Below are 27,535 nucleotides of genomic sequence, written 5' to 3' on the forward strand. Positions count from 1 at the left end.
GCTATAGAACCTATCATGAGGGATACATTTCTCATCATTGCTTTTTTTACTTTAAACCATGGAGAAAGGACCTAACAAATGATGCACTTTTAAAGTAGTGAAGGCCTTTTGGCAATGTTCTCTTTAACCCATGATGTTGGTTAAGAGGAGTAAACCAATGTTTTGTTTTTGACTGATTATGAAGCAACATATGCAGCATTAAAGTTTCTTACCTACATTGTGCCTTCATCTTTTATTTTCAAAGTATAAGGTTATCCATGTATAAGGCTGGCTTTAAACTTCTGCACAACAAATAAAAGAATACCCCATAAGTGCACATAACAGACCCCCTTTCCACTTCTATTTTTCATAGAGGCATAAGCAAGAAAAAATATTCAAAGATAAGAGTTTCATGTAATAGAAGTCTTAATCTGTGAACTTGGGAAAAGCTGTTCACATCAAGGATGCCATCCTCTTCTTGGGAGAAATTTCTCTGGTTAGTTTTAGCTTGAGGGTTCCAATGGGTGCATACTTCCAAGAGTGTGGAGGGACCCTTTTCAATTGTGAGATTATGAACCCAAAGCCCAAGGTCCTGAGGTTTTGTTGTAGTGTAGATGGCAAGGACAGTTTTGCTCTGATGTTATCAGAAGATCCAAACCATAAAAAGCATTCTTACCTGTTAAAAATACACTGTAGCATAATAATCTAGTGTTATAACATCAGCCCTCTTGCATGGGAAAGCTTTTATACAACCAGAAAACATGCATTGAAAATAACAAATGGGCTGGGTGCGGTGGCTCACGACCTGTAATCCCAGCACTTTGGGAGGCCGAGAAGGGTGGATCACCTGAGGTCAGGAGTTTGAGACCAGCATGGCCAACATGGTGAAACCTCATCTCTACTAAAAAATACAAAAATGAGCTGGGCGTGGTGGTGGGCACCTATAATCCTAGCTACTTGGGAGGCTGAGGCAGGAGAATTGCTTGAACCCGGGAGACAGAGGTTGCAGTAAGCTGAGATCGTGCCACTGCACTCCATACTGGGCAACAGAGAGAGACTGCACCTCAAAAAAAAAAAATCGAATGAAATCCCTTTATAAAAGGTTTATATGGCCCATCAGGTGACCAAATGTACATGAAGCTTTAATTGTCTTCCCAGGAATATGGGGCCAAGCATTGGTTATTAACTATTTTAAACAATTTCAGTATCAGCAGGTTTAACATGAAAACATGACAAAGCATTTTCTTGATATTTAATTAATTTTGGTTCTACATGGGTTAGTAGCTTTATACAAGGAAATTTGGTTATTTCTGTGGTTTACAATAACTTAACATAATAACCATAATTACAATTGATAGCATATAGTATTTTACAAATCCCATACAATTTTGGAACATATATTAGTATTATTCACAAAAATATAACCTAAAGAAGATTGAACATCATTTTGGCAATCCCATGTACCTAAACATGTCAAATAATCCTGTTTACCTCGTTTCTGGATGCTTCCAAGGGCCCTTTGATCCATCCAGAAAGCCAGGCATTAGGAAAGACAATTTTGAAACTGAAGTGTGATTTTGGAATTCTATAGTACCATAAATTATTTATTTTGCCAAAATGATGTTTCAGAAATTTTAAAGAAGCAAAAACCTTTTACCAAAGAAAACCCCACATTGTACTGCTTTTCCACACCTTGCATGTAAAACTGTTTCTAGTAGTCTTAATTGCATGTTACAATGGTGACTCTTAGCAATTTTAACTTTAATGTAAAACCTGGTAAGTTATGTTCTGATAAGACTTGACTATTTTCAGCATAGCTGGGGGCGTGGAGAACTCCACATATCCCCAGGCCTTACATAGCTGGAAAGCAGGCAAGTTAAACAATTTTCAAAAGCCAAAGAAGCAGTTTATAACCTTAAAGCATTTAGCAAACCTAATATTTGAACATAATTTACACCACATGTTCACATTTTGAAGACAATTATATTTTACCAATAATCTTTAAAACCATCTTTATTTCCCAAAGATTGCTAAAGTCATGTGAACTAAAGGGCATTACACTTTCTACTTTTCTGACAAAATATTTGATTTAAGTTCTTCTTATCATTAAACTAATTAATTTAGAACTTCACAGAGGAGATTAACCAGTTTGCAGAGAGAAAGAGGCCAGAGACTGACTGGTAAGAAATTCTTACCCTTTTGGTGGCAGGCCAGGTTTCTGGTTTCTCTCTCCCTGAGTGGCCCTGGGGACCCTGCTTGACTGTTTGCAAATAAACACAGTGCCATGAATTAAGAATATTCATATATTGTTGACAAATTTTGGAGAACCTAGGCAGAGAGAGAAATATGACCCAAATTCTATATGTGAGAGTATACTCAACACACTTAAAGTATCAGGAAGCCTGAAATCCAAAAAGTTAGTTTAAGAATAAAAAGCTGGTGTGCTCCAATAATTCCTGCAGCCGGACAAAGGTAGCTTAGGAATTCCAGATAAATGGAACAAATGGTGAATTGCTAGAAATGCATAGGAAACAAAGTAACTATTCACAGAACCGAATAAAAGGTTTCTGCTAGCATGGTTCTATATATATGGATACACAAGTAAAACCAGAAGAGAATAAACAGCAAACAAGTTAAAACTAGAAGCAAAAAGAAATAAAACAGGAAACCAACCTTAAATTTTCCTAATCAATTTACCCTGGAGGCTACAGTTTTGCCTAGGGCTCCAAAAACCCACAAAATGAATATTTTATTCCTGATACACAATTCAATATCCTTAAGTTCATCAATATTATACCTCCTGTGCAATTAAGAAATTCACTTGAGGCACATCACCAATAAGTACTCTAGCACTATCCACACAAAACAGTAAACATAGTGTGAAGCAGTGCAAGCATGTATGTGAAATTTGGCTCCACACTAAATCCAGCTTCATGCTTAACTATATTAAAAAAAAAAAGAATTGCCAAACTTCCAATGCATTTCTTTACAGTGCTTCTTATTTTACTGAAGACTATGAGCTTTAGCTATGAAAACGTTAGCCAAATGTTTCCAATTCTTTATCAGCTTTTAAAGAATATGTTATTATTGAAACTTTTTCCACAGCTTTCCCCCTACTTAATGGTTCCTTACTACACTGTTTCATAAATAACCTTTTCAAATCTGTAATTTGAACTACCTTTTAGATAACTTCTGAATTAGACAAAATTATTATTTTTCACTAATAACATAACTCTTTTTGGCACATTTTGTATACCGAATTACGTGTTAACTAGAATTTTATCCTTAGTAACCTAAAACTTTAGTAAAGCCCTAAAAAGCAAGAAATCCTGAACTATCAGATATGGGCATTTATAGATAAGAACAGTTCCACAATTTTAGAAACATATTGCCCCATATCACAACCCCTTCTTAATTGGAAATGACTCAGATATTAAATGAGCATCAAAAATAAGTTTAATATTTTAATTTACACAAAAAGTTCACCTAAAACATTTATCTCATTCACTGTACATAATTTTTACTTTTAACACAGGAGACCTGATACATCAATCAACATACTTAAAATGAACATTGGTTTGGTCTGGAAAGGCAGGACAACTCGAAGTAGGGAGGGCGTTTGGAGGTTGTCAGATCATAGGTGGGAGACAAAGGGTTACATTCTTTTGAGTTTCTGATGAGCCTTTCCAAAGGAAGCAATCAGATATGCATTTATCTCAGTGAGACTTTGAATAAAATGGGAGGCAGGCTTGCCCCAAGCAGCTCCCAGCTCGAATTAACACTGACATTTAACAATATCTAACAAAGACAAACATAAAATTCAGACAAAATGTAGGCTGAAAATTCTGAAGGCATTTCTATTTTTATTCCACCAAATAATTTTAAATCTAGCATGTTTAGTAAAGTTATACTTTAAGTCACATGAACTTGAAAATTGCTTAGACTTATTTACTTAATTTATGAGGCCCTTTTACTTGTAAGCCAATTTTGGTAGACACAACCTATAATAATAAGTATACATACAAATAAACACATCTAGACCTGTATACACACAGGTAAATGAAGATCCAATAGCTTGGAACCTTAGCCATGAGATAGTGAAAAGAGCCGGGCACATTCCTCAGCCCCGGGCTCAAAACAAACAAGCCCAGTACAAACACATCCCATCCTCCCATCCCACCACATATCACCATATATCTCTCAAACTTCCTGAGCCCAGTACAAACACCACCAGGAAAGTCTCCGATAAGGAGACAGCCGTTCAAAGTTTTACTGAAAGAGCGGGAACCAAAAGAATTCCTTTGTTCCCCTGTAACTTTCAGGCTATAAAAAGCAAACACTCGCATTGTTCAGGGCCCTCTTGTATGCGGTGGAATGGAGGGACCAGGTTCGAACTTGTAGTAAAGATCCTTGCCGCTTGGCTTTGACTCTGGACTCTGGTGGTCTTCTTTGGGGAACAAACGGTCTGGGCATAACATCTGGGGGCTCGTCCGGGATTCCCCAAGCCCACCAGACCCCTGGTCAACGGATCTGCTAGGATTGATCTACTGATAGGTGAGCTGGCTCGTCTCCGTTTGTCTGTCTGTGTCTGTTCTGAATCCGAATCTGTGACTCGCGAGGTCTGAAACTGGAGCTGGCACAGTCCTGGCGGACGCGCTATAGGACGGCCAGCGGAGACCGGTGGGAGACGTCCCCTGGCTCTCATCTGATCTATATTGCGATCTGAGCTGCCCCGGTTTGGCGGGCAGCAGCCGTATCTGAGCTGCCCGGTTGGGCGGGCAGCATCTGCCTCTGATCTGAGCTGCCCCGGTTTGGCGGGCAGCAGCCGTATCTGAGCTGCCCAGTTGGGTGGGCAGCATCTGTCTCTGATCTGAGCTGCCCCGGTTTGGCGGGCAGCAGCCGTATCTGAGCTGCCCGGTTGGGCGGGCAGCATCTGTCTCTGATCTGAGCTGCCCCGGTTTGGCGGGCAGCAGCCGTATCTGAGCTGCCCGGTTGGGTGGGCAGCAGCTGTCTCTGATCTGAGCTGCCCCGGTTTGGCGGGCAGCAGCCGTATCTGAGCTGCCCGGTTGGGCGGGCAGCAGCTGTCTCTGATCTGAGCTGCCCTGGTTTGGTGGGCAGCATCTGTCTCTGATCTGAGCCGCCCCGGTTTGGTGGGCAGCAGCTGTCTCTGATCTGAGCTGCCCCAGTTTGGCGGGCAGCAGCCGTATCTGAGCTGCCCGGTTGGGCGGGCAGCAGCTGTCTCTGATCTGAGCTGCCCCGGTTTGGCGGGCAGCAGCCATATCTGAGCTGCCCGGTTGGGCGGGCAGCAGCTGTCTCTGATCTGAGCTGCCCCGGTTTGGCGGGCAGCATCTGTCTCTGATCTGAGCTGCCCCGGTTTGGCGGGCAGCAGCTGTCTCTGATCTGAGCTGCCCCGGTTTGGCGGGCAGCAGCCATATCTGAGCTGCCCGGTTGGGCGGGCAGCAGCTGTCTCTGATCTGAGCTGCCCCGGTTTGGTGGGCAGCAGCCATATCTGAGCTGCCCGGTTGGGCGGGCAGCAGCTGTCTCTGATCTGAGCTGCCCCGGTTTGGTGGGCAGCATCTGTCTCTGATCTGAGCTGCCCCGGTTTGGCGGGCAGCAGCCGTATCTGAGCTGCCCGGTTGGGTGGGCAGCAGCTGTCTCTGATCTGAGCTGCCCCGGTTTGGCGGGCAGCAGCCGTATCTGAGCTGCCCGGTTGGGCGGGCAGCAGCTGTCTCTGATCTGAGCTGCCCTGGTTTGGTGGGCAGCATTTGTCTCTGATCTGAGCTGCCCCGGTTTGGTGGGCAGCAGCTGTCTCTGATCTGAGCTGCCCCAGTTTGGCGGGCAGCAGCCGTATCTGAGCTGCCCGGTTGGGCGGGCAGCAGCTGTCTCTGATCTGAGCTGCCCCGGTTTGGCAGGCAGCAGCCATATCTGAGCTGCCCGGTTGGGCGGGCAGCAGCTGTCTCTGATCTGAGCTGCCCCGGTTTGGCGGGCAGCAGCTGTCTCTGATCTGAGCTGCCCCGGTTTGGCGGGCAGCAGCTGTCTCTAATCTGGGCTGCCCCAGCGCGACCGCGATCCAGGCAGCTAACTCCGACCCGGGCTTCCGGTGCGCGCTTGCGATCTGAACTGCCCCGGTTTGGCGGGCAGCAGCTGACTCTGACCAGGGCTGCCAAAGTGCGCCTGCGATTAGATATCATTAATAAGTCAGATCAGATTTCCTTTACAGGGATTCAAACCCACATTCCTTTACAGGAAGAGACTACAAATTATTACAGGATGGGTAATACCCAGAGCACTCCTCTATCTCTCCTTACGAGTAATTTCAAAGAAGTTAGAGCAAGGGGCCATGATCTTGGTATAGAAATCAGGAAAGGAAAGCTAATTACTCTGTGTCGCTCCGAATGGCCTGCCTTTGATGTAGGGTGGCCGCCCGAAGGGACCTTCCGACTTGCTGTCATCACTAGGGTAAAGTCCAAGATTTTCCTACCTGGGCGTGTGGGCCACTTAGATCAAATCCCATATATCCTCATATGGCAGGACCTTGTTGAGAACTCGCCTCCTTGGCTGTCCCCTTTCCAATTGGCCTCTAAACCCTGTAAGGCACTGGTTGCTCGACCACTAAAATCCAAGCAACCAACTGCCCCCCCCATCCTGTTCTACCTGACAGCGGGGACCCACTGTTCACAGAACCCCCTCCGTACCCCTCCGGGCCCCAGGCCCCAGCCCCCCTGGCTGAGCTGCGGGAGGGAGCAGCCGGATGGGAGGCGGCCGGCACACACGGGCCCGCTGAAAGGGAAAGTAACTGAAGGGCCGGCGGGGAGGATGCGAGGGCGCACTTCGCGGACTAGCCCCCCTCAGCCGCCTGACTCCACGGTGGCTTTACCCCTTCGGGAAATAGGACCCCCAGATGACACAGGAATCCCCAGGCTCCAGTACTGGCCATTCTCCACCAGTGATCTGTATAACTGGAAAACTCAGAGTGCTCGGTTTTCAGACAACCCCAAAGATTTACTGGCTTTACTAGATAGTGTCATGTTCACCCACCAGCCCACTTGGGATGATTGTCAGCAGCTCCTCCGAATTTTGTTCACCACGGAAGAGCGAGAGAGAATACAGATAAAAGCTAGAAAGCTGGTCCCGGGGGACGACGGTCAACCGACTGCCAACCCCGACCTCATAAACGCAACCTTTCCTCTGACCAGGCCGACGTGGGACTACAACACGGCAGAAGGTAGGGGACGGCTACACCTTTATCGCCAGACTCTAATGGCAGGTCTCCAGGCAGCTGCTCGCAAGCCCACTAATTTGGCTAAAGTATATTCTATTCTGCAGGGAAAGACAGAGAGCCCAGCTACCTACTTAGAAAGATTAATGGAAGCTTTTAGACAGTACACCCCCATAGATCCAGAGGCTCCAGGAAGTCAGGCAGCTATTGTAATGTCTTTCGTAAATCAGGCAGCCCCAGATATTAAGAGAAAACTCCAGAAATTAGAAGACTTGGAGGGAAAGCGGATTCAGGACCTCCTTCAGATAGCCCAGCGGGTTTACAATAACAGAGATACTCCAGAGAAAAAGCAATTTAAGGCCACTGAAAAAATGACCAAGGTCCTGGCAGCAGTGGTACAGAAAGAGCATCTACAGCCAGAGGTAACATATCTAGGGTACCTGCTTAAGGGAGGGCAGTGCTGGCTAACAGACGCCCGGAAACAAACTGTTCTGCAGATCCCCAGGCCACAATCCACCCGACAAGTGAGAGAATTCCTGGGGTCGGCGGGATTTTGCAGACTATGGATACCTGGGTTCGCAGAACTGGCTAAACCCTTGTATCAGGCAACACAGGGGCAACAGCCATTTAATTGGACAGACGAAGCCGAGTTGGCCTTCCAACAGATTAAAACCGCCCTACTCTCCGCGCGTGCACCAGGACTACCTGATGTTACCAAGCCCTTCCACTTATACGTGGATGAGAATAAGGGTGTCGCCAAGGCGGTAATAACTCAGAACTTAGGCCCCTGGCGGAGGCCAGTTGCCTACCTGTCAAAGAAGTTAGACCCAGTAGTTGCCGGGTGGCCCCCTTGTCTCCGAATGATTGCGGCCACGGCTCTGATGGTGCAAGATGCTCATAAACTTGTCATGGGGCAAGAATTGCGGGTCGTTACTCCACATGCCATCGAAGGTGTACTCAAACAGCCACCTAATCGATGGATGAGTAACGCCCGGCTCACCCACTACAAAGGACTACTACTAAATCCTCTCAGGATAATTTTCCTGCCCCCAACGACCTTAAACCCTGCCTCGCTGCTGCCCAACCCGGACCTGGACGCCCCACTCCATGACTGCACCAAGATACTAGCTCAGGTGCACGGAGTTCGAGAAGACCTGCAGGACCGCCCACTTCCTGATGCCGACCTCGTCTGGTTCACTGATGGGAGCAGCTTCATGCATCAAGGCCAGAGGTACGCTGGAGCAGCAGTAACTTCAGAGACTGAGGTAATCTGGGTGGAACCCCTGCCCCCGGGGACATCGGCCCAGAAGGCCGAACTGATAGCGCTCACCCAAGCTCTTACCTTAGGGGCGGGGAAAAAGCTGACAGTATATACAGACAGCCGATATGCCTTTGCAACGGCGCATATACATGGGGCCATTTACAGGGAACGAGGGTTACTGACGGCTGAAGGAAAAGAGATAAAAAACAAGCAAGAGATCCTAGCCCTGCTAACAGCCCTATGGAGGCCAGAAAAATTAGCCATTGTACATTGCCCAGGGCATCAGAAACTAACTACTCCAACTGCTCAAGGCAACTTTCTGGCAGACCAAACTGCAAGGAATGTGGCGAAGGCTCCCAGCCAACTCCTTGCACTCCAGCTCCCTGACCCGGGCCCCCGGGACTTGCCATATTTCCCTGAATATTCAGAACAAGATCTCCAGTGGATTGACAAACTTCCCCTGAAACAAATCCAGAATGGGTGGTGGACTGATACTAATGACCAAACCATCCTACCAGAAAAATTAGGACAACAGGTGTTAGAACACATCCACCGAACCACCCACCTGGGGGCCCGGCGGATGATAGACCTGATCAGACGCTCCAAGCTCAAAATCAGACATATAGCTGAGACGGCCAGCAGTATCGTGACAAGTTGCAAAGTCTGCCAGCTTAACAACGCATACCCCCAATCTCAAGCTGCAGCAGGAACAAGGCTCAGGGGAACCAGGCCCGGTATCTACTGGGAAGTGGATTTTACTGAAATAAAGCCAGGAAAGTACGGGTACCGGTACTTACTTGTCTTTGTAGATACTTTTTCAGGGTGGACTGAAGCATTCCCAACCAAAAGAGAAACTGCTCAGGTCGTAGCAAAGAAAATTCTGGAAGATATCCTTCCCAGGTATGGCTTCCCCATCCAGATAGGGTCAGATAATGGGCCCGCTTTCGTCGCTAAGGTAAGTCAGGACTTGGCTTCCATCCTTGGGGCAAATTGGAAACTACATTGCACTTACAGGCCCCAGAGTTCAGGACAGGTAGAAAGGATGAATCGGACCTTAAAAGAGACCTTAACTAAATTGACTATAGAGACTGGCGCTAATTGGGTAGTCCTTCTCCCCTATGCTCTGTTTCGGGCCCGTAATACCCCTTACAAACTGGGCCTTACCCCTTACGAAATCATGTATGGCAGACCTCCACCCCTGGTTCCTAGCTTAAAAGATGACCTGCTTAAGTCTGAAACAGAAAATGTCTCTGAATTCTTATTTTCCTTACAAGCCTTACAGAAAATTCACCAAGAAATCTGGCCCAAGCTGAAAGAGCTATATGAGACCAGTCCCCCACCGACACCCCATCCGTACCAGCCGGGAGACTGGGTCCTGGTTAAGCGACACCGACAAGAGACCCTAGAGCCCAGGTGGAAAGGACCACTCCAAGTACTCCTGACCACACCCACCGCCCTGAAGGTAGAAGGCATTGCGTCGTGGATCCACTACACCCACGTCAGGCCAGTGGACCCAACCTCCGACCTTCTGGGGCCAATCACGGCGGCGGCTGAAGCACCGGACACGTGGACTGTGGACAGAGCTAAGAACAACCCCTTAAAACTCACCCTGCGCCGGCAGCATAGCTCACTGCAAACATGCAGTTAGGTAGTCTAACTCTAACATTGATCGCCCTAGTGGCCGCTGGGGAAAACATAAAGCCAGCTCCTAATCCCTTTGTCTGGAGATTCTGGCTTTATGAAAACCAAACCCACCCTGGGCAACCTCATAAGCCCGGGAAACTAGTGGCCAGTGCAGATTGCCCCTCCTCAGGGTGCAATAGCCCAATTTTACTAAATTTTACCGATTTTCCAGTAGCCAAACCAGTGGCACCAATAATATGCTTCGAGTATGATCAGACTGAATACAATTGTAAGCACTATTGGTGGCACCAAAGTGCCGGCTGCCCTTATAACTATTGTAACATCCATAAATACCAATGGTGGGGTGGAAAAGAACAGATAGATCCCAGATGGCCCTTCCATCGCAGACGAGATAGAGACCTTTCATATACATGGATAGTTAGAGACCCCTGGAACTCCCGCTGGACCACGCCTCAACACGGGGCTGTATACTACTCCTCCGCCTCCACATGGCCTAGCAGTCGCCTCTATCTGTGGCGGGGTCTAGTGCAGGTATGGCCCCTGGTCCATGGAAATATCCGGCGACACGAAAACCACCTGACACAAGATTTACGTCCTTTTTCCTGGTTAAAATTATTGCAAGAAGGATTAGAACTTGCCAACCTTACAGGACTTCACAGCCTGTCTGGCTGCTTTCTGTGTGCCACTCTAGGGCATCCACCGCTAACCGCTGTCCCCCTGCCATGGGGATCCTCCACCTCTGCCCAAGCTAACAACCACCGAAACCTCTCATATGCCCCTATCCCTAACGTGCCACTATACCTAAACCCCAGTCAAGAAAAGTTTCCCTACTGTTTCTCAGGAACTAATTCCAGCCTCTGCAGCATCACTGCAATGCCCCCTAATATCACCTTAAGGGCTCCGTCAGGCATATTCTTCCTATCAAGCCCCTCTGTTACCAACCTACTGTGTCTTCCTGTCACATTAGTTCCCCGGTTAACTCTACTTACTGCCGGCGAGTTCCTAGGGTATACCGGTAACTGGACTAGTGCTGTTATTCACCCAGACCCTAGACCGAGACCTGCACGAGCCATATTTCTCCCCCTCATTGCAGGAATCTCCCTCACCGCATCCTTCATGGCGGCTGGACTGGCTGGGGGAGCCCTAGGTCACACCCTCATAGAAAGTAACAAGCTGTACCAACAATTTGCCGTTGCTATGGAGGAGTCAGCTGAGTCCCTTGCCTCCCTCCAGTGGCAGCTCACGTCCCTTGCACAGGTAACCTTGCAGAACCGGAGGGCCTTAGACCTACTCACTGCTGAAAAAGGGGGTACGTGTATGTTTCTAAAGGAAGACTGTTGTTTCTACATAAATGAATCAGGGCTTGTGGAAGACCGGGTCCAACAGTTACGCAAGTTAAGCACAGAAGTAAGAACACAGCAGTTTGCTTCAGCTGCAGACCAATGGTGGAACTCATCTATGTTTTCTCTGTTAGCCCCCTTCCTTGGACCCCTGCTGAGTCTACTATTTCTGCTTACCGTAGGACCTTGTGTTGTTAACAGAATTTTGCGGTTCGTTAGAGAAAGGTTTGACACTGTACAACTCATGGTCCTCAGAGCCCAATACCAACCTATAAACGCTGAAACAGAATCAGACTTATAAGACCCAAGATTGGCTCTAAAAATACCTGAAAAGAAAGGGGGGGAATGAAAAGAGCCGGGCACATTCCTCAGCCCCGGGCTCAAAACAAACAAGCCCAGTACAAACACATCCCATCCTCCCATCCCACCACATATCGCCATATATCTCTCAAACTTCCTGAGCCCAGTACAAACACCACCAGGAAAGTCTCCGATAAGGAGACAGCCGTTCAAAGTTTTACTGAAAGAGCGGGAACCAAAAGAATTCCTTTGTTCCCCTGTAACTTTCAGGCTATAAAAAGCAAACACTCGCATTGTTCAGGGCCCTCTTGTATGCGGTGGAATGGAGGGACCAGGTTCGAACTTGTAGTAAAGATCCTTGCCGCTTGGCTTTGACTCTGGACTCTGGTGGTCTTCTTTGGGGAACAAACGGTCTGGGCATAACAATAGCAATATAAGCTTGCCAGTTTTAATTTGCCCCAATAGATAATCCAATGAAGGCTACGAACCAAAATTTGGGGTAAAGTAGTCTCCACAGCAGTTTGATTTTTAAAGGCCAAACCTCCCCAGACTCCAAAGTGCCGTGGGGCCAAACTGTACCAGAGGAGGGTGTCACATGTTAACCAGGCTTAGGGCCGAAGCACGAAAGCCTGGTTACATTCAATGCTATTCTACTTTCCCATTCAACAGTAAACTTGAGATTCCAAGCGATGTTGTGGCCAAACAGCATTACAATTGTGAGAGAAAATTCTAAGGAGGGCTTTTATTACTAGACCTCAGAACCTCTGCCAAGAGTGTCCTCTTTGCAGTGATTGGGGTCTGCAGAACCTATGAAGCATCCTCTGTGGAGTCCAATCTTAGAGTTCCAGACATTTCTAGCCTTAGGTGGGAGCCACATGTAGGTTTTCGCCTCCAGAGCATACCATGAGCTTTATAAGAATAGCCATGAACTGTAATAAGATCTAGATGCTGGGTGGGCCTTTTTGTTCCTTAGCCAGTTGAGTATGATAAGGGAAGAATTCAGCATAAGAGAAGAAGGTTTACATCCCCTGAAACATGTGCGAGTGTGCTCCAAGCTTCACTGCTGGTAGGGATCAGGAACCACTTGCGGAAAAGATAAAAAAATAAAATTCCTTCCCCCTTCGGGGCAGAGCAATTATTCCCATTCATTCCTAGGCCTTCAGGCAGTACTGATGAGTGATCTCAGCCAATTGCTCTCAATTTCCAAGGAGCTACTAGGAAACAGCCACTGAAAGACTGAAAAGGAAAGAGAGGAAAAGAAAATGAAAAAAGACCCTGCTCCCTTTAGCGAACCAGGCAGTGGCGGTAAGGCTTCCCTGCATGGAAACCTCTTAGTTTCACTGGCCATGGCCAGAAACCTGCAGTTGCTTCCATGTTTAGACGCTGTACACTAAGGGTCCCAGGTTGGAAAGGAAAAGAGGGAGAGCGCCTGTGTGGAGCAGAAAGAAGAGGGAGAAAAATGAATCCCAGACTTTAGGGTTATCTCTTCCTCCTGGCTGGGTCACCAATATATGCTGGTGGAGAGTGTCCAGGTTCTTGGCATCTTGAACAAAGAATTGGACAAAACACAAAAACGAAGCAAGGAAGGAATGAAGGGATTTATTGAAGATGAAAGTACACTCCACAGTGTGGGAGCGGGTCCGAGCATAGGGGCTCAAGGGCCCCATTATAGAATTTTTGGGAGTTTAAATACCCCCTAGAGGATGCCATTGGTTACATCGAGTATGCCCTATGTAAATTAAATAAAGTTACAAATTCATTTACTGTTGGGATTCACTCAGGATGGTGGCAGAAATATTAAAGGGAAATATTAGGGAAAGTTATAGGAAATAGTCACAAACCTTTTGGAAGGCTGAAAGGTTACATAGCTTGTAATAACTGAACAGGCTGAAGGCAGCCAGTTCTTACCCTAGAGCATTAGGTCATAGGGTAAATACTAGGGACAATAGAGGCTTCCCCAGTTAAGTCTGTTTACCCTACCTCCATTAACTAACCTTTGAGCCAGATGGCCCTCTTGGGGCAGGTCGACTAGGGATATTGCCCCCTAATGGTATTTACCTTAGACCTGGGTGCCTGAGCTTTAATCATTACTTGATCTACTCTCTTAACCATCTTAGTTATCCGCAAGTGTGTTTACTCAAAGCTTCTGTTGTTAATTGTATACCAAATAAATGCCTGGAGTGCAAACTGCTTAGGGCCGGCCGCAGTGACAAACCTCTCTTGGTGTGCAGGCGGTCGGACACTCAGCTGGACTGGCAAAACAGAATATCTGTGTGTCAGTGTATGTTTTATTCATCCGTCGTTTGGGTCAGGGTCTGCAGGCAGAGCCCCGCAACTAATGCCCTCAAGTGTGAGGAGCAATACCTCAATTTATGGCATACACCTTACGGAAAGGATATTTCCTGTCATAGCTGAAATTTGAATCAGCCTTATGTTCCCTGCCTCCAGACCCTATTTTCCTGCCTCAGTATTGGTGTCTAGGGTGAGGTTTGTGCACAAGTGTGCTTCAGCTTTTTCTATCCATTTTGATGTGGATATGTTCTCAGTTATCCGGTGTGTAGGAGTCTCTCAACTAGGTTCTGGCTTTCTCTCAGAGGGAATTGATTCATGTGTAGATATATATTCAGCATGTCCATGGTGGAGTGGGGGTGAAAGTCAGGAGCCTCCTATTCTGCTATCTTGCCGATGTCACCAAGACAGTTGATTTAAAGTATTTGTCTAGCAAGTCCAATGTTTAGGCTTCCTCAAAGATGATTTAGTATCTTTTTTTTCCTGTTAATTGTCCATACATTCTATACATTTGCCTGTCTTGTAATTTTGTTGTTAAAAACTGGACATTTTGAACATTATAATGTGGTAGCTTAATATCAAATTCCTCCTGAAGCAGAAGATATAACAAAGAAAAACAAGTTTTCCTGTACTAGGCTGACTCACTCTAAGGCCCAGCAATGGGCAGGGCTCTGTCGGGGCCTTTGATAGCACTATCTGCAGAGCCAGGGCCCAGAAGGGATGGGCTCCAGAGCCTCTCCCTCCCATCCCAGAGCAGGGAAGAGAAAAACATGTTTTTCCTCTTTAAGCTTCCCCCTCCCCCTTTCCCCCTTACTATTCTCATAATTATGTTTGCAACTTCTGTAAGTTCTTGTTTTTCCTTCTGTGCAGCACAGCAGAGTCACAAGATATGTTTAAGTTGTAAAACCTGTCACTGTTTGACAAATTGCCTTTGGTCTGCTTCTGTAAGCTTGCTTGCCCACCCTACAGGTTTCTCGCCATCAGACTGGTCAACCCCCTTTCTGATGCATGTATAGTAGTCAAGCCCTGTCTTTATTTAGGGCTCAGCCTTTGGATGTTAATTCACTGGGCCGGTGCACACCTAATAAAATCCTCCTGTCCCACCCATTGGTCTCTCCTGTCCCCTAGATTCCTGCAACATTTCCTCTTCCTGGGATTTGTTGTTTCTCTTTATCATTAAGTTATAGTTTTTGTTTAGTGACTTTTCCAATGTATCTTTGTACAAAAAAGTGTATTTGTCATGTGTGGTCACTGAAGTCTCTGTTATGTTAGCTTAATGTTTAGTGATTTGACAGATATTTTCTTAAATTACTAGAGCCAAAAGCAGTCTTCTAGTGTTTGCAGCTGGGCTTTTTGTGTGTGTTGGAGTAAGCCTTTAGCACTCAAATCAACAGTTTACAACTTTGCCTTTACCTTCACATCCTGCCTGTGCAGAGTTTGAATGTCACCCACAAGTGAGAGCTTACAGACTCCCAGGTCATCTGGGTGTGCTTCCAACCCTGGATATGTGCATGGACTTCTAAATTTCCAGGAATATGTGGGAGCTTTTCAAAGCCTTTATTCCCCCAAAGCATCTTACTCCTGACTTTCCATTGTATCTGTTGTTTGCCCAACTGATGTACATTGTCTCAGGCAGAAGCTGTTAGTTAATTTACTTTTAAATGTTTTGACGAATGCCCATCCTCCATGTACTTACTTCTCTACCCTCAGAGAGCTCTGGGTTAGGCAAACAAATGCAAGCTATTTATGTTAGTACTTCAGGGAGCCACTAGCTAGGTAAAAACTTTAAAAACATGGTCTATGGTACTACCCTGGCACAAGGAATCCACATTGGGAACATGGACTGATGTCTTCAAGACCCTTACTAAGCTTGTGAGTCAGGGATGGGGCAGGGGTAATTTAAAATTTAACAAAGCTTTCTTTTCAGCTTTCAGTCACCTGTTTCTTATTGAAGTGTTCTCTTGAGAACACAATTTTTTGAGAATACGGTTCACTCGGCTCCCTTTGGTACCAGAAATCCACACTGGGAATATGGACCGATTGCTTAAAGACAAACCTCTGGGCAAGCTATTTGGCAAAAGGTGGGCCAGGGGGCTGTATAAGACTGTCTTCAGTGAAATGGGGATACTTCCTGATTGGCTGTGATAGTGTGTGAGCTGAGTGGCTACGCAGGGCTTCTCAGCTGTGTAGGTCCACCCATTTTCCTGGGGAGTAGAGCATCTCGTGAATTCAGATGTTGGAGTCTTGTCCATTTCACCAGGCCTAGGCTCTGGGAAGCCAGGGTATTGGTGTTGCAGGAACCCATGTGAACATAGTGGAATAATGGTGGAGCCTCAGGGATGGAAGGGGTCGGTGGTTATTAGTCCCCAGGGCATGATGCACTCTAGCTGTGGGTCTAGTTTCAAGATGGCACCATGTTATAGCAGCTTAGGTTGTTGGGGTTTGGGATGCCAAGGGAGTTCCTGCTCTGGGGCCATGCAGTAGTGTGGACTCTAGGCAACTGTCCATAGTAAATTTGAGGACTGGCAGACCCTTCTGTAGCAATGACTGTTGGCATCTGTGGCAAAGATGGAGACTGCCAAAGGTCTTCATCTTACCTTTTCCCTTTAACAAGAAGTTCCCTCTGGCTCTGAGCTGATCCCAGTGGGGGAGACAGTGTGGTAAAGGCAGGATGCCTCACTCCCCTCTCTATGGTGCTATCCTGGGCTTTTTTGCTCCACAGGGATTTCACTGTTCTTCTGGTGTGCGTATGTATACTTCCTCAGTTATTCCAGTTGAAATATAGTTGTTTATTTGTTGTTTTGGTCCTTTTTTGTTGGGGAGGGGCCAAGCATCAGGTTCTTGTAGTTGGTCATTTTGCTGGTGTCACTCTACTCGCCCTCATTCTCACAATACATGGCTTGAGGATATGAGAACACCTTCCATACTTGTCATGAAGTCAGTCCATTTGGTTTCCTCTGTTGCAAAATGCTCTTTGCCTCCCACCTTCTCCTCTGAATTGTTGCTTTATGAAGTACACTTTTTTTCTCTCAGTGAGGGATGAGAATGTGCAGGCATTCATTTTGATCTTGGACACTGTTTCCTATCCTCTCCTGATGCATTACTCTACCCAGAGTTCTCTCTTCACGTATCTCTTCTGGCTCATTTTTTTTCTGTGAGTAGAAGATACATTTTATTTACTTCCTCTTAGCCCAGGCAATTACATAGTGTGCCAAATCAGTACCCAGAGATAATCAAGTAGTCTTTCTTAGTCTAGGGTTTGTGATTTGTCCAATGTCTGTACGGAAAAGTGAATTGATAGCAATGACTTTAGGCATTTTAGCCTTTTGCCCCAGTAAGTATTTTCATACTTCCCAGACTGTATATCCTGACTTTCAGTTTAGAAAAATATGGTACCTATGGATCACCTTGGTGAATGAGGCAGGTGGGACTTTCTGAATCAATTTATTTTTCTCATAGACCTTTGATGAGAGCTGGTGTTCAGCGTGCTTTTCCTTGTTATTGATTTGTTTGATTTATTGGGAAATTTTGCTAGGAGCATTTGACTTAGCTTTAATGGAAAGAAGATAAATCAGACATGGCCTCTGATAACTTGATGTGTATGTGTGTGTGTGTGTGAGAGAGAGAGAGAGCGAGAGAGACTGCATTTTGTTGGTGCATTTAATGAAGAACTGATTTGCATTTTTTTTTTTTGAGACAGAGTCTCACTCTGTTGCCTAGGCTGGAGTGCAGTGGCACGATCTCGGCTCACTGTAACCTCCGTCTCCCAGGTTCAAGCAGTTCTCCTGCCTCAGCCTCCTGAGTAGCTGGGATTACAGTCATGCACCACCATGCCCAGCTAATTTTTGTATTTTTAGTAGAGATGGGGTTTCACCATGTTGGTCAGGCTGGTCTCGAACTCCTGTCCCCCTGCCTCAGCCTCCCAAAGTGCTGGGATTACAGGCGTAATCCACCATGCCCGGCCCTGATTTGCATGTTTTTTAATGAGAAAGTAAATAACTGCAGAAAAAAGAAGGGTCAGGTAACCATTGTTAGAAACTTGGAGTATGTATAAGTATAGGCATTCTGCTAATATTTGCTATGGAGGCTGAGAAAAAAACCTTACAGTAGAATGTTCTATTTTATTATTAATGGGGCTAGTGACACTTCTTTCTTGTAATTCATTTGAGTGCCTTGCAACTCTGGATGGAGCTTGCTGGCCTCTTGTTACTCCTGATATGTATGGAAGACAAATGGATATCAGCATTAGTGCTGGTTTTTGTGCTTTAAGCCAAAAAGCTGAAGAGTTTATAGAGTTATCTTCCACACTGTGGCATTTTGCCTGAGAAGAATTCAAGGCAAATGGAACAATGGTATTAATAATAAAAATAATAGGTATTAGTTATCAGTTCATACTAGGCGACAGTTAATATTTTATTGATTATTCCTAAATGTTGTAACATTAATAGTATTGTCTCTACTCTATGTATAAGGAAACTGAGACACAGAGAATAGAGATAATTTTTCCCAGGTTACACAGCAAATGGTTCAAGTCCAGGTCTCTGTGAATGCAGAATTTTCTGTTTCCACTGTGCCTCAATCCTTTTCATGGATTTTGGTTTCTTAGTGGTATCATATATGCTTCCTTTTTCTCTTTCTCCTCCTCAAGTAGCTATTGTTTGAACATTTTTTATATCCAGGCACTGTGCTTGCCATATATTATCATTACAACTCACAATGGCCCTGAAAGATAAATATTAGTATCCTGGTTTTACAGATGAGATAATTTTCCATTTTACTATACTGACTCTCCTTGTTCTTAGAGTCACCTATTGTCCCTGGCCTGGGTACCTTTGAGCTATGATTTTTCTCTTCCTTCCCTGTTCTCATTATAACTTCCCAGACCTGTTTCAGGTGATTCCATCATCTTGCTACATGCTTGATGGGTGATAATGATTTTCTATGTTACTTTTCCAGCTTGTTAGCACTTTCTTAAGAGACCCACAGGCTTACTGCTCACTATAAATTTATGGACTTGCTGAAGCTTGTTTTTCCTCAACTATGATGAAAATCCACTGTATATCCAACAATTATGTTTGCCCATATCAAATCACCTTCCTAGAATTTTTGGACAAGGGGAACCAATGCAAAGAAATATGCTTTTCTTACGCTGCTTGCTGTGGTGTGAGCACGGAAGTCCTTTTTTTCTGACCCAGGAATCTCTCGTCTTCTGTTGGCATCCATGAAACAGTATGATCTATCTTTTTCGTTTGCAAGTAGGGCAAATCCAAGACCCTTCCCAGTTCTTGACAAATACTGTACCTAAGGTTCTTCAGTGGGAAAAGGCTCTATTTCTAGCCCTATGTGAGGGCTGGCTACTCTAGGGGAACCTTTTGCAGCCCTCCAGAGTTCTCTGTGTTGCTCTTTTTTTTTTTCAGTACTCTGTTCTGCGAACTCAAGTCTCCTTGCTCTCCCTATACTCTCAGCTCCTTCTTCTTGACTCAGGGAATCCTAGAGGCTTCTCCCCTATTCTATCTCCCTGTATTGCATTCTGAAAACTCTTTTCAGGCAGTAAGCTAGCACAATAATTTGTTTCAAGGATCACTATTCTTTGATGCTTGATGATCTGTGTCTTGAAAACTCTGTTATTGTGTCTATTTTTGGAATACTTTTAGGTGAAAAGAGAATTTGGTCCCTGTTACTCCATCTTGGCCAGAAGCGAAAGTTGAATCTGTCTTTTGAAAGTGGATTTCATATTTGGAAACAACCCAAAGAAAGGGGTAAGTAACTGGAATTAATAATGTTGGCCATGCTAATTTCTCATACTCCTCTTCCCCAAAAACAATGTGGTAGTAAAGTAACCAACCTGCTTTTTCCTGTGGTTTCAAATTTCTGTGGTTTAGAATTATAATTTATATTTATATTTATATTTATTTATTTATTTAAGACAGAGTCTCACTCTGTCGCCCAGGCTGGAGTGCAGCGGCGCGATCTCGGCTCGCTGCAACCTCTGCCTCTTGGGTTCAAGTGATTCTCCTGTCTCAGCCTCCCAAGTAGGTGGGATTACAGGCACCCGCAATCATGCCTGGCTATTTTTTTTTTTTTTTAATTTTTAGGAGACACGGGGTTTCACCATTTTGGCCAGGCTGGTCTCCAACTCCTGACCTCAAGTGATCCACCCTCCTCGGCCTCCCAAAGTGCTGGGATTACAGGCATGAGCCAATGCACTCAGCTTAGCATTATAATTTTTAAAGACAAATTTCAGTGGCCTCCCTCCACTCTCCCCTCTTCTACTTTAATAATTATTGTAACCTACAAAGAAATAAAAGTCATGAGAAAAAATGGCTAGGGTCATATTTTTACCATCAGCCACTCTTCCCCAACACCACAATTAATTTAGTAGACAAATTTTCTGACTTTTTCCTTATTGATGTCTCTTATAATTTTCTCTTTCTTAGTGCCATACTTCAGGCTGGCCTTTGGTCTGGATTATTATAAACCCCACCACCCCTTAGCTGGTTTCTTTCTTTTTCTGTCATTCACATTAAGAACAGACTGGCTTTCAAAAAACAAAAACAAAACTGATCTATATCATTTTTGCTTCTTATAATGATCTTTCCCATGAATATAGAATAATGTCCAGCTTCCTTTTGCCCACAATCTGTTCTCTGCTTACATTTATCATCTTATTTTATGTACCACAGTCTCTACCATTGATAGGATTATAATCCACAAATTACAATATTGTAAGAAGCTCTAAATGCAAACCGAGTGAGGGAAGTTTGCCTTTCATATTCAGGTCCAGTTCTGTCCTACCTTCGTGCCTTTGCTTATTTTGTCTCTTTTTGCCAGGTATACCTCATTTTGCCTGCCTTCAAAGAATTTTCTCAACTAAGAACCACACCATAAGGCCTCCCTAGAAGCCTCCAATTGGAATAAATCCCTTTGCTTCTTATTTTCTCATAGCAAATTGGTTGTAGTTTTATTAGAGCACTTAACAAACTGTGCTTTGATTTACTCGAGTAAATGTCTGTCTCCTTTAGTGAATTGTGAGTCCCTGGAAGGCAGGCCTTATTTCTCTTTATATTCATCATAGCATCTATCTCAAGGCCTTATAGATAGTATGTGCCAAATGAATTTCTATTAAATTGAAATTGGTTAAATCAGGGAACTTATTTAGCACATGAGAATAAATCAATGTACTTTCATTCACTGACATCTGCAATCTGGTCTGAGTTCAGTGAAATTCCAAGTATATAATGTGTCTTTGGATCTGTGAAGACCCTGCTCTCCCTTTTTGAACAGCCTGCAGGCAGAATCTTCATTTTGTCCCCTAAATGCACGTGGCACTACTTCTTCCTACCTTCTCTAGGCGATGTCCTTTGACAGTGGCTTCAAACATGGCTATACCCCTGATTCATCTGGGGGAATTGTTTTTTTCTTTTTTCTTTTTTTTCTTGAGATAGAGTCTCGCCCTGTCACCAAGGCTGGAGTGCAGTGGCACGATCTTGGCTCACTGCAACCTCTGCCTCTCCTGGGTTCAAGCAATTCTCCTGCCTCAGCCTCCCGAGTAGCTGGGATTACAGGTGTGCGCCACCACGCCTGGCTAATTTTTTGTATCTTTAGCAGAGATGGGGTTTCAGCATGTTTGCCAGGCTGGTCTGGAACTCCTGACCTCATGATCCGTCTGCCTCGGCCTTCCAAAGTGCTTGGATTACAGGCGTGAGCCACTGCACCCTGCCAAGAATTGTTTTTTTTTCAACAATGCAGTTACTTGGGTTCCATCTGAGAACCACCGAGTTGGAATCTCTGGTGGTAGGGCTCAGGAATGTGTGTGTTTAGTAGGCACCTGGCACTTGGTGATACTTTAGTATAGCCAGGTTTGAGACCTACTCCTCTATGCTCTAGTCTAGATCATTCCCTGTACTTACCCTTCTGTCAAAATGTATATACTCTGAGTCTCCTGCCTTTAAGACTCAGATTTCAGCTAGCTGTAATTTTGAAAAGTGGTTTGATTTACTTTCAAACTCCCCTTCATTCAGTTATTAATGTCTTCTCTCAAGGGTGTTTGCATTTTCATTAAAAAACAATTTAATAGACTTTATTTTTTGGGGTGGTTTTAGGTTCACAGCAAAACTGAAAGTAAGCATTTAATTTTTTAACAGGACATTCTCAAAGACAATGTAGAAAATACTGCTTTTAAGAAATAACAATGTTTAGACTTTTCAGAAGGAAAGAGTTCACCCATTTAAGGAATATTTTCAAATTGCTGTGGAAAATAGACAAGATGGGGTAGGACTGGTCACGTGCCAACTTGAGTGGTCTAAGAAGTGAGGAGTGTGTGTTGGTTTCACTTAATCCTCATGAAACGGATTTTCCATAAGAAAGAGGATTTGATTACAGGAATAAAAGGGAAAGGTTATTATGTTGGGCAGATGATTTCACAATCTACTACAAAAGTGTACTTTGCAAAACATCTTGTTTTGATGGTGCTAATGGCACTGGGTGGAATAGTCATAGAACCACAATGCCCTGAGACAAAAGGAATGTTTATCTAAGGGTGAACACTCTGTATAAGGTTGGTCTTATGTGAAGTTAACTTATAGATTCTTATATAAACTAACACACATTTTCCCTTTCCATTGTAAGTGTCAACTGATTCTTACTTTATGAATTGGTGAATTGTTCTTCCCTGCTGTGGACATTAGCTGCTGAGATCTTGGGAGGAACTGAATTCATTTTGGTGAGTGACAATGTGTTTAATGAAAATCTTAAGCCTCATTAGCTTAAGATTTGTTTAACATTAAGATTTGTTTAACATTCAGTTGAGGAGAAACCCCTTTTTTGGCTGTTGATTTACAGATTGATAAGACATTGCTCTTACTACAGTGATCAAGAAATTCTGAAAATTGTAGCACTGTTAGAATTATGATATTGTCAGGATCTATTCTATGTGAGAGCCCAGCTCAGGGTTTCTCTCTGAGATAGCACATATGTATTTGCAGTTGAAGCAGTGACCCTGAAAATCTGATTGTTGACTGGGAAAAGCACTTTTAGAGTCAGCTTCTTCTGTAATTGGTTGACACTCTTCTTTCTCCATGGAATCAAGTAATAGAGAAATAAATGCAGAATAAATAGAATTTCATGCTTGTATAAGTCACTGGCAAGATCATCTTTGGGTTATGCAGGAAGGGATGTTCCGTCCAGAGGAAAATTGCCTGGAAGGAAAACATTTTATTTTAGGCTCCCTTCTCCTACTTACTCAGTTTGAAGTTTTGTTTTTCATATGCTGCTCCTTTGCAGAGAGATGTACTGGGAAGGAGGGAACTTTAAACCTAGGGATCAGATGAGCTGTTGCAGCATTATCAAATGAGTGATTTACTCATGCAGATCTTGAATATTACAAAACTCACCCAAGGCTAATTGTATAAAAGGAGAGAAGATAATATTTAACATTCTATTTTAATATTAAATTTATTTATTTAATATTAAATTAGTGTCTACTAATTTTACCTATTGAGCAAAATGGTGAAATAGACAAAGTTTGCCTTAGCATATAAATTACCTCAATTCTGTTGGTTTTCTCTCTGTCTTTCTCCCCCGTTTCCCCCTCATCACTTTTCCTGCTACATTGTATTAATTTTTATTATTTATTTATTTATTTTTTTGAGATGGAGTCTCGCTCTGTCACCCAGGCTGGAGTGCAGTGGCTCGATCTTGGCTCACTGCAAGCTCCGCCTCCCGCGTTCACGCCATTCTCCTGCCTCAGCCTCCCGAGTATCTGGGACTACAGGCGCCTGCCAACACGCCTGACTAATTTTTTGTATTTTCAGTAGAGACGGGCTTCACCGTGTTAGCCAGGATGGTCTCGATCTCCTGACCTCGTGATACGCCCGTCTCGGCCTCCCAAAGTGCTGAGATTACAGGAGTGAGCCACCGTGCCCGGCCAACATTGCATTAATTTTCTAACACTGCTGTAATAAATTACCACAGACTTAGAGGCTTAAACCATGCAAATGTATTATAGTTCTGGAGGTCAGAGTTCTGAAGTCCAAAGTGGATCTCATTGGGCTAAAATCAAGGTGTTGACAGAGTTGTATTCCTTAATGGAGGTTCTAGGGGAGAATCTGTTTCCTTATCTTTCTGGTTTCTAGAAGCCACCCACATTCTTTGGCTTATGGCCCCTTTTTCCATCTTCAAGGCCGGCAATGATCAGCCAAGTCTTTTTCATGTTGTGTCACTCTGACCTCCTCTTCTGCCTCCCTCTTTCGCTTTTAAGGGTCGTTGTGATTACATTAGATGATCCAGGAAAATCTCTCTATATTATTGTCAACTGATTAGCAAACTTAATTCAATCTGCAGCTTTAATTTCCTTTTGCTGTAGAGCCTATCATAGTCATGGATTCTGGGGTTTAGGATGTAGACGTATTTTCTTGGGGCTGCATTGTACTGCTGCCACATATGTCAAGTGTTCCAGACTTTTATTGTGCTCATTGGCTGCCCAGAATTCCTGACACTAATCTAGGATTGTTACTTTTTAAAAATCTTGTAATATAGGCTTGGTGCCGTGGCTCGCGCCTGTAATCCCAGCACTTTGGGAGGCTGAGGCAGGTGGATCACGAGGTCAGAAGTTTGAGACCAGCCTGGCCAACATGGTGAAACCCCATCTCTACTGAAAATACAAAAATGATCCGGGTGTGGTGGCAGGCACCTGTAATCTCAGCTACTCGGGAGGCTGAGGCAGAATTCTTCAACCTGGGAGGCGGAGGTTGCAGTGAGCTGAGATCGAGCCACTGCACTCCACCTGGGCGACAGAGCAAGACTCTGTCTCGGGGGAAAAAGTCTTGTAATATAATGGATAGATAGGAACATGAGACTAGGAGGCAGAAGACCTTGGTTGGAAAATAGCCTCTCCACTTATGAGCTGTGTGACCTTGGGCAAATCGTTTAAACTCTTAGAGCCTCATCTTCCTTATTCATGACCCTTTCCTCTCTCCTCTATCAAAGCATACTTTTTCTATATTCTTTCTAGCAAGCCTCAACTGAAATCTCAAGTTAATTTGGAAAAATGCTAATTCAAGCTAAGATATTAATAAGTGGTAATGGTTTCATCCATCACCACTCCCTTCCCTCCCACCTGCACACACATATACCCTCTCAAGTAGCATTTATATTTTAGTAGGACAAATTCACCTGGAAGGAAATCATTTTATTAGGTGTGCAATGCAAGTAATTGTAGTAGTCTGCTGCCTGCCTCTCAAAACTGGCTTTATCCCTGACGATTTAAGAAGAAAGTATCTGTAGGGTGACCAGAGGACCTGGTTTACCTAAGATAGTCCCAGTTTATGCCTGTTGCCTCATTTTGCTCTCAAATATCCTGGTTCGGGTCATATTATATGGTCACTTTATTTATTTGGTACTTGTTTATCATTGCCTGCAGTGTATTTATGAAACTTCCTTTCTACCTTTGACTTTAATGAAAGCAGGGGAATTTTAATTACTTTTTATAGTTTTTGCTTCTGTAAGTAGCCTAGAATCTGCATACCATGGCTTCTGGGTGGCTATTACTGACTGAGTAATTCCATATTTCACATTTCAGCCATCATTATTTTTCCAAGTAAAATTTGTAGACCACCCCTTATGGACTGAATTGTGTCCCTCCCCAACCTCATCAAATTTATATGTTGAAGCCCTAATCTGCAATGTGACTGTATTTGGAGATAGGCCCTTTAAAGAAGTAAGGAAGGTTAAATGAAGTAATAAGGGTGACTGGAATCCAATAGGACTGGTGTCCTTTTAAGAAGAGGGTGCATTACCTGGGATGTACAGGAACAGAGATAATACCATGTAGTTTCTATAGCCTCTAAGCTTTCTAGAATTTTTAATGACAACTCCACGTATCTCAAAAATAAGCAGGAATTTAATCTTGCTTATTAGGACAAAGCAAGATGACAGCTATCTGCAAGTCAAGGAGAGAGGACTTAAGAGAAACCAAAACTGCCAATACCTTGATCTTGGACTTCCAACCTCAAAAATTGTGATAAATAAATTTCTGTTGTTAAAATCACCTGTCTGCATTAATTTGCTGTGGCAGCCCTTGCAGACTAATACACCATCTTTATAGGAATCAGTTAGAGACCTTGTTAAAAATGCAGTTTCCTGAATGCTATCCCAGACTTACTCAGAAGTTCTCTGGTAGGGCTCAAGGAAACAAATGTTTTCCTCAGGCACACTAAACTTGAGAACCACTGAAACAGGGCCTTGCACTAAAAATTTTTTAAAAATACATGTCTTCATTATGTGAAATGTTTGTTCTCTCTTTATCTTTTTTTTTTTTTTTTTGAGATGGAGTTTCACTCTTGTTGCTCAGGCTGGAGTGCAATGGCGCGATCTCTGCTTGCTGCAACTTCAGCCTCCCGGGTTCAAGCGATTCTCCTGCTTCAGCCTCCCGAGTAGCTGGGATTACATGCGTGTGCCACCATGCCTGGCTAATTTTGTGTTTTTAGTAGAGACAAGGTTTCTCCATGTTGATCAGGCTGGTCTCAAACTCCCGACCTCAGGTGATCCGCCTGCCTCGGCCTCCCAAAGTGCTGGGATTACGGGCGTTAGCCACCATGCCCAGCCTCTCTTTATCTCTTTAGGGACTTTTTACCTAGGTAGAAAGATTAAATTCTTGCTTATTTTTGATATACCTAGAGTTGTCATCAAAAATTCCAGAAAGCTTAGAGGCTATAGAGACTGTATGTATGATGAATCAAAAGGGAGAAGAATATATCATTTTAGGGGAAAGTTAGGATCAAGAGTAACCTAGAATTGGCCCTTTAAAAAGGTCATCAGGAAAGCAATTAGAGCTGGGTTTGACCATTGCCCACCTCATACCTTCTTCATTTCCTGGAGATAATTAGCAATACTTAGAAATAATACTTTGCCTCTTTCTTTGAGACACTTAAGAAACTTTGACTTTCAAGTCTTCACCTCTGTGGGAAGCACCCTGGATCACACATTTAACCCTTCTACCGCTAATACAGATGCACTTAGTCCCCAGATATTTAATCCCATCTCAAGAGAGCTAGATTAGGCACAGGGAAGCTAAGAGGCATGAACTCAATTGATAAGCATCTTATTCTATAAAGCTTGAGATGTTCATGCCTCAGAAGTTAGGTGCAACCTAGATGTCAGACCTGGTTATAATTAGTATGAATCCTTGTCAATTTCGTGGTCTCTGAAAGTCCAAAGCCTTCCCATAGATCCCTAAAAGTTGAAGTTTTCTCCAAATAATTTACTTGCATAAAGCATTTCTTTCTTTTATTTATTTATTTATTTATTTATTTATTTATTTTTTTGAGACTGAGTTTTGCTCTTGTTGCCCAGGCTGGAGTGCAATGACATGATCTCGGCTCACCACAACCTCTGCCTCCTGTGTTCAAGCGATTCTCCTTCCTCAGCCTCCCGAATAGCTAGGATTACAGGCATGCACGACCAGCCCAGCTAATTTTGTATTTTTTTTTTTTTTTTGAGATGAAG

At 44.1% G+C, this 27,535-nt stretch overlaps 1 long non-coding RNA gene across 2 annotated transcripts in view; it reads left to right on the forward strand.

The window, feature by feature from the left end:
- LOC129395238 (uncharacterized) overlaps positions 1-27,535 on the forward strand; it is a 129,090-nt gene that overhangs the window by 12,935 nt on the left and 88,620 nt on the right. For both annotated transcript variants that reach the window (XR_010111217.1, XR_010111216.1), the window contains exons 2-3: positions 19,687-19,791; positions 22,661-22,754. This is a non-coding gene — a long non-coding RNA (uncharacterized LOC129395238). The remainder of the gene's footprint in view (positions 1-19,686; positions 19,792-22,660; positions 22,755-27,535) is intronic.

Source organism: Pan paniscus, chromosome X (assembly GCF_029289425.2).
Source record: "Pan paniscus chromosome X, NHGRI_mPanPan1-v2.0_pri, whole genome shotgun sequence".
NCBI lineage: Eukaryota > Metazoa > Chordata > Mammalia > Primates > Hominidae > Pan > Pan paniscus.